The sequence below is a fragment of the Hyperoodon ampullatus genome, assembly GCF_949752795.1.
Source record: "Hyperoodon ampullatus genome assembly, chromosome: 13".
Classification (NCBI taxonomy): domain Eukaryota; kingdom Metazoa; phylum Chordata; class Mammalia; order Artiodactyla; family Ziphiidae; genus Hyperoodon; species Hyperoodon ampullatus.
Window position 1 is genome coordinate 28,679,690 of NC_136926.1, and position 12,205 is coordinate 28,691,894.

A 12,205-nucleotide genomic window follows, 5' to 3' on the forward strand; every position below is an offset into this window, starting at 1 on the left:
CTGGCGAGGCATGCGGCCTGAGTGCCCCCCACGGAAGCTTACCACCCACCCTGTGAGAGCCTACTGAATGGGCTCCACATTTGCAGATCCCTGATTGTGAAATCCACTCAGGAAAGAACTACGTAGGAACTGCACCCAACAGTGACTCAGAGAGTCTGTTAAGTACCGCATGGTTCTGAGCACCTACAATTTCAGGAAGCTTCCAACCTGTGAAAAGTCCACATAAGTTCAAGGGTCTGTGTGCCTTAGTGAGGAAGCACATTAAATCCCTCGTGATTCTCCAACTGCCTCATCTATTTCCAACAACCACCATGAATAAAAAGGCTTGGGTAAGCTCTGAAAGCCTCCAGGGGGATCTCCATCAATCATTTCCTCTGACGAAAGTCTCACTGAACTCCTCCTAGTTAGCAGGCACCATTTCAAGCCCTGGAGGAAAAAACAAGTGGGAGGGAGGGACATTCTTGCCCTTATCAAGCTTACATTCTAGTAAAGAATATGGCATAAACAATGAGTCATGCCTGGCACATTAAAAATTTAGGGGAGGGACTTCCCTGGTGGTGCAGTGGTTAAGAACCCCCCTGCCAATGCAGGGGACATGGGTTCGAGCCCTGGCCCGGGAAGATCCCACATGACGCGTAGCAATTAAGTCCGTGCGCCACAACTACTGAGCCTGCGCTCTAGAGCCCGCAAGCCACAACTACTGAGCCCGCGTGCCGCAACTACTGAAGCCCGCGCACCTAGAGCCCATGCTCTGCAACAAGAGAAGCCACCGCAATGAGAAGCCAGCACACCACAACAAGGAGTAGCCCCCACTCGCCACAGCTAGAGAAAGCCCACGCGCAGCAACGAAGACCCAACACAGCCAAAAATAATAAAGAAAATAAATAAATTTTTTAAAAATTTAGTGGAAAAGAACCTTATGTTGTACAGAATGTTTTCACTTTGCTGAAGACTCTCATATATTTCTTCATCTGATGTTCTCCACAGCCTGGCAATTAGGCAGGACAGGAATCACTAAAATACTTAAGAGTTGACAAAATAGAGGCAAAGAGAGGTGAAGAGACATGCTAAAGGGTAAAGCTGGGCAGGCAAGCTGAGGCAGGTAGGATGCTCCTGGTACCACCCCCCGCCAGGCACCTTCACTAACTGTCCCCCACTGGGGCTGGCTCTGAATTGGGCTTTGGGTCTGAGGATGCCCAGAGGTGACCAAAACGTGTGTCATCTAAGCTTCTACTTCCAGATACCCTGAAATTTATACCCCAGGCCACTGACACCCCACCCTTCAAGAAGAAACACAAAGGAACACAAACACAGCAAATTAGGAGGTCAACGCCCCCCTACAGTACAAATCACGTGTGCTACCGACACACAGAGAGGAAAACCTGCTCACTTGCTGTTACAACAGCCAGGAGAAAGAGAAGTTGACATCCGTTCAGTGTGCGCTACATGCCGGGTGCTGTATGAAGCATGGTGGCTCATCACGTCCCATGGCAATCCCGTGATTATTCCCATTTTATGTAGTTGGAAACCAAGCAGAACAAAAAATTTAGAATGAGAAAGAAAGAATCCCATTTCTCACCAATCTTAAACGTTTTTAAACATCTGGGTATTAAATGCTCAGGCTCAGCAATAAATAGAAATTGAATAGTAAGATTATTTTCCTTCAGATATTCTAGTAAATCTAGAAATATGTATTTTATATACATTCACAGCCCACTATGAATACACTTGGGTATTAAACAAAAAAGAAAAGTCACATTTAATCTGATATCATACAACTTTCCTCCAATCACAAAAAGTTACATTGGGAAGATAGTTTTTGCATCTAGGAGTTGGGACCACTTTCTTGAGAGGGACACAATCTCAGAACAGTCAGTGCTGTGACAAGCTCTGCTTCACAAACATTATCAAAGAGAAGAGTCTCAAGCTCTACTCACCTTTTAAGCTGTTATGAAAACTGACGCGAGTTTCTGAAAACAGTCCAATCAGGAGATGGCACTTTGATGTTACAGATATAGAGCTTGAAGTGCTGAAAGGAAAAATAAAGAATTCCAGTGAACCATTTCTTGGTTTCTTTAAGTGTACCATCCCCTTCTCCAAGTTCTGAAAAATACTTGAGGACTGTCACAATAAAAGGCACAGATACCAAAATGAATAAAATAAGCATCATATAATGAACAGAAGAGAGAAGACCCCCAGCACACAATCTGGGTACGGGGTATGACTGAACTGGGGATAAGTTCTCCAGCAGCCACAGGGCCACCAGGTTCTCAGCTTCCAATCAAAGGACACACACTTGTTCCTTCAAAGTCACAGGCTTTTTCTCCAACAAGGGGTCATGAACCTGTAATTGACAATGTCTTTATTGGATTAGGGATTTTTTAAATTATAGACATCCTAAATATGGCTGTCTGAAGAACCCAAAGTATCTGTCGACCACATGGATCCACCAATCCTTAACTATAAAGGGAGGCAGGCCCAGCAGCACTTTTTCCTCCCCTGAAACACGTTTAATTTTGTGGGAGCAACAGTGACCCCTGCTTAGTGAAGACCCAGCTAAGGTGACAACTTCTGTGATTGTGTCTGCTAGGCCATCTTAACCCCTGCCCTCCACCCTGTTGGCAGGACGTCCTCCCGACTCTGTCTGGTTCCAGTTCACACAATCTGTCACCAGCATCCTCCTTCCAGCCTGATGAGTACACTGTCCTTCTCGCCACTCCAGGTCATGTCAGGTGACCGCCTCAGGCCTGACAAAGCAGTACCAGGTAAACTCAGTTGGCTCTGCCTCAGATGGCACAAGCACCTCTCAGCACCCAGCTGGCCAATGTGCAGAATTACACTCTGGTCCAAGGGTGAATAAGCCACCATCTGTCTAGCTTGTGTGCTGCAATGTACTCTCCAGGAGACTTGCACCCCGAAGCATGTTCCTGCCATATGTCACTCCTGAGTGATCAGCCGATGCTAAGACATCCAGATAAAAAATGACTGCGTCTAGCCAGAGGACCCTGTGAAATTCCTGTGGACATCCACCCCCAAACACATGAGCCAGACGCCCCACTGCTTTTATGTAACTCCTTCCTACCAATGTGGTGAACCTACAAACATTACTTTGTCCTCCTGACTTTTACCTATACTGAGAGAAGAAAACAACCCACTTCTGACTTTCCGGATGACAGTTTTATTCCTCAACTGGGACTACTCTCATCAGTCTTCCTGAGATTCAAATGCTGATTTCTAGGGAACAGAAGTCAGTGGAATAACCAGAAATGTATGTGGTGGATAGAATTCTAAGGTGACCCCCAGTGGGGCCACACCTTTGCATAATTCCCTCCTGTTGAGTGCAGGCAGAACCAAAAGAACATGACAAAAGTAATGGGATGAACCAAAAGAACATGACAAAAGTAATGGGATGCCATTCCCTTGATCAGGTTACGCTATGTAAGACTCCACAAGTGAGGGACTCCCTTTCTGGTTTTGAAGAAGTGAGCGGCCATGTCTGAAGGGCCTGTGAGGGGGCCACACGGCAAGGAAGTGCAAGGGCCTCTAGGAGCCAAGAACAGTCCCCAGCTGACGGCAGCAAAGAAACAGGGACATCAGACCTACAGTTACAAGGAACTGAATTCTGCCCACTTAAATGAGCTTAGAAGTGGATTCTTCCCCCACTCACACCTCCAGAAGAGAACACAACTGGGCTGAGAGCTTGTCTGCAGCCTTCTGAAATCCTGAGCAGAGAACCAACTAAGCCATTCTCACACTCCCAACCCATGGAAACTGTAAAATAATATGTGAGTATTGGTTTAAGCTATTATGTTTTTGGTCATTTGTTTTGCAGCAATAGTAAATAAATTTAATTTGGCAATTAATTAAATATAGGAGTATATAAAACACATCTGTATATATTAAATGCACACATAACTAACACATCAAAACAGCCCTCCCTACTGCCTCATCCATCCATAAGCAAAAACTCATTTCTCCTACTTGACTATGAGCTCTCTGTGGGCAAGAACCAACATCACCATGACCCTGGCATCACCAAGACTGTGAAGAGTATGTGGCACGTAGGGGGCTTCCCTGGTAGCGCAGTGGTTAAGAATCCGCCTGCCAATGCAGGGGACATGGGCTCGAGCCCTGGACCAGGAAGATCGCACATGCCGTGGAGCAACTAAGCCCGTGCGCCACAACTACTGAGCCTGCGCTCTAGAGCCCGTGAGCCACAACTACTGAAGCCTGTGCGCCTAGAGCCTGTGCTCTGCAATGAGAAGCCACCGCAATGAGAAGCCCGCACACCGTAACGCAGAGTGGCAAGCCCGTGAACGAAGAGTGGCAAGCCCGTGCGCAGCAACTAAGACCCAGCGCAGCCAAAAATAATAAATAAAATAAATAAGTTTATTTTTTAAAAAAAGAGTATGTGGCACGTGGGATGCCCTTAATATATTTTTTAAATAAGCCAAATTAAAAGAATTATGATTTGTCAATTTCTAGTTACTGCAATAAGGCCAAAACAATAGAATTTGTGCAATCCTTCAAAGCAGAGCTCAGAGCCTCAAAATTAATGTCAAAATAGGTGGAAGATACTAAGCCTCATATTCTACCCCCAAATGATGAGTGGATAATTTCTCCAGGACTGGTTATGTCATTTTACCTGTGAACCTGAGTCACTGCTTAGAAATTTTGCTCCACAGTTATCGCTTTTGCTAAATATCCTTGCCCCTTCTTGGGCATTTAGCTATCAGCTGAAGGTTAAAAACAAAAAAATTCCCTAAGAAAATTTCCAAAGTAAGAATGTGTGAATCACTCTTCTTTTTAAAATAAATTTTTATTTATTTATTTATTTTTGGCTGCGTTGGGTCTTTGTTGCTCTCTAGTTGCGGCGAGCGGGGGCTGCTCCTCGTTGTGGTGCGCGGGCTTCTCACTGCGGTGGCTTCTCTTGTTGCGGAGCACAGGCTTCAATAGTTGTGGAGTGTGGGCTTCAGCAGTTGTGGCGTGCGGGCTTCAGCAGTTGTGGCTCGCGGGCTCTAGAGTGCAGGCTCAGTAGTTGTGGCCCACGGGCTTAGTTGCTCCGCGGCATGTGGGATCTTCCCGGACCAGGGCCTGAACCCGTATCCCCTGCAATGGCAGGCGGATTCTTAACCTCTGTGCCACCAGGGAAGCCCATGTGCATCACTCTTAATTTTCCATTTGTATTGATAATTCATTCCCAACCACAACGGAAAATCCTGTGTAGGTCAAATGCCCTGACTCTAATTCTGAAACAAAATGCTTATGTCAACTTCATGACAACCTATTTCAAAGGTTCTTTAAGATTTTTTATTTTTAAACTGCTGACGTGTAATTCTTTTAAGCAAGATTTTATTTAAGCTCTGCTTAAAATAAAAGTTGAATGCATAAATCATCCAGTTTCTGCTATCCTTGAGAGATAAATTATTGGTTTTTTAATTACAAAGAATATTACAACTCAAGTTGTGTCTATTTTAGATGTCAAAAGAACTAGTATAATAAAAGGGAGATTTTAAAATATTCAAATCAGTTAAATTACTGAAGGGAGTACAAAATAAAAACTCCATTCATTACAGAAGCACATCATACTCTCTTAAAATCTATACTCAAGATCTTATTATAAAAAAGAAATCTTATTATATATTCTTACTCCCTCATAAATCACTCAATAAACCTGAACATTATCTCCAACGTTTATCCCTTGGTGCTCAGCCTCTCAGGCAGCAGAATGCTCACACTCAAACCAAGAAAAACTAAAAACACCAGTTCCATGACATATGAGGCAGAGAATTTCAATAAACTCACCACTTCTCAGCATAATTTTAACTCTCTTGGGCCCATCTCTATGTGTGAAAATAGCCAATGACCCACAGCAGGGAACTGGAGGGGTCACTGAGTGACCCCTCCCCAGGCAGAGGAAGAAACAGGCCCAGAGGACAGAACCCACCCAGTTCCCTCCACCCTCAGCTCTAGTAAGTGCAGGCCTTTTCCATCATCTCACAAAGCACAGCTCCACACAAAGCCCAATGCTTCAGAGAAAGAAAACTGCGCAAGAATATTACACCCAGGAAACTAAGCCTTTGCAAGAGTGGTTCACTCAAGAGAATTAGTAAGCACAGGCGCTCACACAGTGTGCTGGCGGCGGTCCTCCTGTACCATGCCCCGTGCTCCGAGCACCTGCGGATGGTCCTGCTGGGCTGAGGATGTCACCAGCCCCAAACCGCCTCCTGAAAGCCACCTCCTGACCCGTTTCCAGCAGTCAGTGGCTGCAGCTGGGGAGCCGGTGAGAAGCAGGGCGAGAAGCGGCGGGGCGCTGGTATCCCTGCAGAGGAGCACGCGAACAGGGCCCCTCGCACGGGAGGGGCCCACACGAGGGACAGAAGGCTGAACTCACGGGGGAAGTGAGGCACGATCCTTCTTAACCCTCACAACCTCCTCGCTTTCTCTAAGGTAACAGAATACTGAGGTTGGGAGAGAAGCCCGGCCCCGGATCCTGGGTCACAGGAGGAGGGGCCCCTGAGAACACGACGTCCCCGGGGACAAGGGCAGGGTCTCCGCCATGGGCGGCCGGTCTGCGGGACGGGGACGAGCACGAAGCCGTAGGTGTGGACTTCAGTTACGGAAAGACGAGGGTAACAGAAGGCGTCTCCTACCTAAACTGTCGCGGAACGCAGAGGCGGCCAGCGGCACGGCCCGAACGGACGCAGGACCAGGCGCAGGCCGCATCCGGTCCTCCGACCACGCAAGGGTCGTTTTCTCCCTGGGGCCAAGTTGTTCCAGAGCAAATGGACCGGGGTGGTGCCGGCCTCCTGGGAGCCAAGCCGAGCCCAGGGCAGCCCCTGCACAGGCCGGGCCCACAGCAGGAGCTGCCTCCAGAGAAAGGTCGGGCCTTCTCAGAGCAAACGGCCAGTCACCTGAGGCGAAACTGCACAGGATGGTGTCCTATCTCCGTTCCGCTCTGGACCGACTGCCTCGAGCTGTTCAGAAGCTTCATCGCCCAACCTTACACAGGCCAGAACCACCTGTTAGGGAACCAGGCCATGACCACCAGGGAAACGCTGCACTGCGATGCCACACCATGGCCGACATGGCAGCCGTGCCGCGCTTCTGAGGCGCGCACAAGCACGCAAGCACACGCACGCCCACAGGGGAGCACGCACACGGGGGCGCGCACGCATTTGCGCACATGCAACAGGGGCTTAAAAGCCCTTAGGGCGGAGGCTTCCGGATCCCAAAAGCGATATATAAACGTCCCGAAGCCAGAAGAGCAAAAGTTTTCAGCAAAGCTAGAAAGAGCACCTTAAGGAAACATCAAAAAAGATGCCGGTTTCTTTTAAGTGATGTTCTGGTCCAAGGGGGTTAGCTTCCTGCTTACAACTGACCCTTGAACAGGGGTTTGAGCGGCAGGTCCGCTCAAATGCGGGTTTTTTCCAGCTTCCACTTTACAGATCTTTAAGGTCACTAAGTGTGGGGGAAAGTCTGTGTTGGAATAGAGGTCACAGCGTGAGGAATCAAAAGGAGGAGGGTCCGAGTCCTGATTCCACCCAAACTGTGCATCTTCCTGCCCTTGGGCCATTACCCGTCCATCCCTTTGTTTTGGGGACAGTTCGCGGGTTGGCGCCCCAACCCCAGATGCTTGATTTCCAAACTCAAGGGAAGAAGAAAGGCAAAGCCCGACGCCTCCACAAAGATCACCAAGCACTTGAACGGAAGTGTGACGAGGACCGCAGGACGTCAAGTCCTTCTCTGATCTGGAGCCGTGCTGTCTGGTGTCCGGGCCTCCTGGAAGGGTCTCTCATCCAGCTGTCCTCTGTACAAGAGGCCTTGCACACATCCAAATGCAGATGCTGTGGACCACGTGGGCGGGCCAGAGTCCTGACCCCCAAAGGCTGGGTGGGGTTGGGGCCACAGCAGGCTCAACCCAGGCTGGGGAAGCAGCGGCGTTTTGAAGACCCCTTATGTCCCAAACTTCCTGCAACGTGCTCTCAAAAAATAAGGAAAACCTAGGTTGTCATTCCCCTAAAAACCCAAAATGTAACGGGAAGCAGGACAGACACAAGCAAGCCTGTGCTGTCATAATAAAATGTCAAGACCAGTTTTCATAAGCCAGAGATAAAAACTGTCCTCCATTTTTTTACCGACTTCTGTTAATAGTTAACATCCAAAACAAACACAGTTCTTGGTAGAGAGCTGTTCCTGTGAGCCGGGTCCCTGGTCCTGGGAGGGAGCGGATGCTCAACACCAGGAAGAGACGGGAGGCGGGAAGCAGCAACCCGAGCGCGTCCAAACCCACCCGAACCCCTGGACCAGCATCAGGCAGTCAGGTGCACGAGCGCCAGATGCGACTTAGCCCCACTCCCACCCCCGGGCACCTGCAGGTGGAGGCGGCCGGACCGTGGAGGCGCCCGTGCGGGCGCATCCCCGCAAAGCTGGAAGGAGGCCAGGGGGTAACAGGGGGGTCTTGGGGGGAGGTTCTGGAACAAGGACAGGTGCTGAGCAGAGTGAACTAGGACGAGGGTACCGGAAATGAAGTCGGAGAGGCCGTGGGCCCGGGGCTCGTACGTAGTCGTAGGGACTGGCTTTGACTGGAGAGGAAGGAGGAGCCGTCATTCCACAAGGGCTTCCACATCTCAACACCCGGGCCCTGGGCCAGATGCTGAGGCCACGGGAAGAGGCAAAATCAGGCTCTTCCACCCTCAGTGGCGGCTACGGTCTCCATTCAGTGGGCTGAGTAGTGGGGGCCCGGGAGCCAGCGTCCTGTCAGCTCCTCTCCACCCTTTACTCACACAGATGCTGAGCCTTCACCACGGCAACCAGAGATACAGGAGGTCCTAAAGGTGTCCAAACCAGCATGAAGCAAATTAAGTTCAAGATCATTTTAGTCTTGACTATACCTCACTGAATTCTAAATATTTAAGTCTATCAACGGTAATATGATAGTTCTATATTAACCACAAAGGTTTGAAAATCATAACATCCTATTTCCCAGCATTTCTGAACAGCAAAAAAATGTTTACTGTTCACTGATATCTAGATACGAATTTGTCATTTTGGTAAATTGAGCCAATAATAAACATCTATGTTTGGTCTTTCTCCTTCATTAAACTACACAGACTATATCTTGTAATACTTCCTCCATAACCCCTCCATAATATTAGTCACGTTGTACTTTCATTTTTAATGCAATATATGTGTGCATGTATATGCATACATACCTATATACACATGCATAATAAATACACATGCATATACATGTATATACATACACATACACTGAGTTGTGATAGTAAATATTTATATATACTTATCACATGTATAGCTTAAAAGTTTTGGAAACTACTCAGCCTTACTATGTGACCTACATTCTACCTTCCGTTGCAAGTCACTTCTTTAAATTGCTGGTTGTGAACTAATAAAATAAGTTCATGACTTGCCAATTAGTTGGGACTGGTAGTTCTCAAACCCTGGTCTGGGCACTTAAATAACTAAGGCACTTAATTAATGACTATTAATGAATTAACAACCCCATGTTCATCACAACATCAGCTGTCCCCTCCTGTTCCCCCTACCCTCCCAACCCACAGAGAAGAGCAAACTCCTGTCTACCAGGAAACCTTTAGGGTGTCCTGAAGGACCATCCCTCACAGCACAGCCCTGCAGACTAACCAGAAAGCAGAAAGGAGCCAAACAGAAGTCACCCATCTGCATGATCTGTGCATAAGCTCTTCACATAAAGTCTGGGATCCAGTATCCTGAAATAACTTAATGAAAACACATTCTACTGCTAAAGGATCTTTGCCTTTGGCTTTCAATGCTTCGATAAACTTGTAAATGGTCATTAAAATAGGCCCAGCATGGGCACTACTTTGTACCCTAGAGCAGGACAGATTCACACTCAGCTGGTCTGCAGTGAGCCCCAAGAGTCTGCATTTCTTACGAGCTCCCAGGGGTCCCACTGTGGTGACCCAGTAACAAAGCACTAGACAGCCCTGGTCGTTGGCAGGTCAAGATCCCCCCTTAGGGGCTTCCCAGGTGGCGCAGTGGTTGAGAATCCGCCTGCCGATGCAGGGGACACGGGTTCGTGCCCCGGTCCGGGAAGATCCCACATGCCACGGAGCAGCTGGGCCCATGAGCCATGGCCGCTGAGACTGCGCGTCCGGAGCCTGTGCTCCGCAACGGGAGAGGCCACAGCTGTGAGAGGCCCGCGTACCGCAAAAAAAAAAAAAAAAAAAAAAAAAATCCCCCCTTAGCCCCCTAATAATATGTGTTCATTGCACAGCAGACCCCTCAGCAGAGAGCACCTGCTTGAAGGCAGGTATTCAGGTGACACCCACAGCATGTTCATGTTGGCTTCAGGTGACGGGAGCACCACTGGTGGTGATGGAAGGGCCATCTGGCCAGAGTGGAGGTCAGCACCCAGGTGAGGGAGTGAAAGAATGCAGGGCCAGGCCCAGTGCAGAAACCTATAAACCGCCCAAGGATGAAAAGAGACATCTGTTTGTAAGTAACTCAGACACAACAACTTGGATACACTACACGTGAGCCATGTTCCATCAGATGGGCTCACGAGAGCTGCAGCAGCTGGGAAACGTATGCTAATGATGAAACCATTGTTCAAAGAAACATCCATCTACCCCATTTTATGTGAAAGAAATACAGATACTCCCAATACCCCCATGTTAATCAATCATTTTAATTGAAAATAGGTACATGGTTCTACTACCTCATTAGAGGTCAAGTTTGTTAGAGGTCAACGTCTGGTGGTAAAGACTGGTTGGTCATCAGCCATTTGCTTATATTCCATTAGGTCACAGTTTTTTCTTAAAAAATTACCACACTCCTCTTCATTTTAGACTATTCTTAGAAAATATTTCCCAACATTTTCTCCATGAGATCATCAAAAAATAATTATTGAAGTTGAAATTCTACCCACTTGGAAGCAACTATTAACCAGAGCCTGGACATACTGTTCTTCATGCTACTGAATTAATAAGGGTAAAAATAAAATTCCAGAAAACCTACACAACTCAGCCTTCTCTTATTTGAGGCCATGGAGTCTTTCATCGTTCTTGTGGGTTTCATTAAACTAAGCACAGGACACTGTAAACTGATTTGCTAGTTTCCATACTTGCTGCCAAATTTCCACTTCTGCAAAACCGATTTCAACCAGAAAAAAAAGTAAAGCTAATCTTCTAGCTCTTCACATGGTCCAATTTATTCAGAATGTGGGGTAAAAAGTTGGAAGAAAGGAAATCAATCATTGGCAAATAATGCAAATGTTAATTTATTACCTTTATTATTTTAATCACTACATTGTCTCAGATCATTTCCTCCTCTGAGTTCTGGAAAGCTTTAAAAACATGAACACTGCCAAACAATGACCTTGTTATAAGCCAAAGTTCAGTTATTTTAAGGAATTTACTACCTTTTAGCTGAAGGAGTTCTCCTGAAAATCCTTCCAAACCACTAACTTTGTTAAGAATTTATACAGGTTTACAATATAATACTGCATAGCTTCTAAACGTTTTAAGAGTTTTACTCTGTGCATTACTTTAGCCTTTAACAAAGCAGTACAACCTAAGATTAATGACATAGGTGACGGGAGGGGAGATAGGGAAAGCAGGAAGTGACTTTAGCACAGAAACGCTAGTTACAGAGAATCAAGCCAAGGGCAGGATGCGATGTGTGCGGGATGCTTCAGCTGCAAAGTACCAGAAGGAAGAGTAGTTTTGAAAGCATAACATTTTGCATCCACTGACTTATCAAAATATCCCTCTTCCTCAGCGTCTTCAACAGTAAACTCACATAAGCACCAAGTTTTCAGATCCTCAGATGAAATTAAATCCACTTAGCCAGAACCCAAACAGCTGAGAAATTCAAATAATTGGAATTTTTGTGAGAAGGAAAATCATTACAACCACAAGACCTTAACACACAAAATGACTGGCCAACTTCCCAGTTACAGTGGTTGCCAGGACCAGGAGGGAGAGGGGAGAGGAAGGGAGGGCCAAGCCAAGGGCAGAAAGCCAGAGGAAAGGGACCAGATGCCCCCATTTGGAGAAAACTGAGGCATAGGGAGAGGAACAGACTGAGGGGAAAGGCCAGGAGTCAGCCCTGTCTGCAACCATCCTCAGAGGCACAAAATATCCTGCCACTGACGAAGAAGGTGACAGAAATCATTGTGACGCTGTGGGCTCAGCTTGAA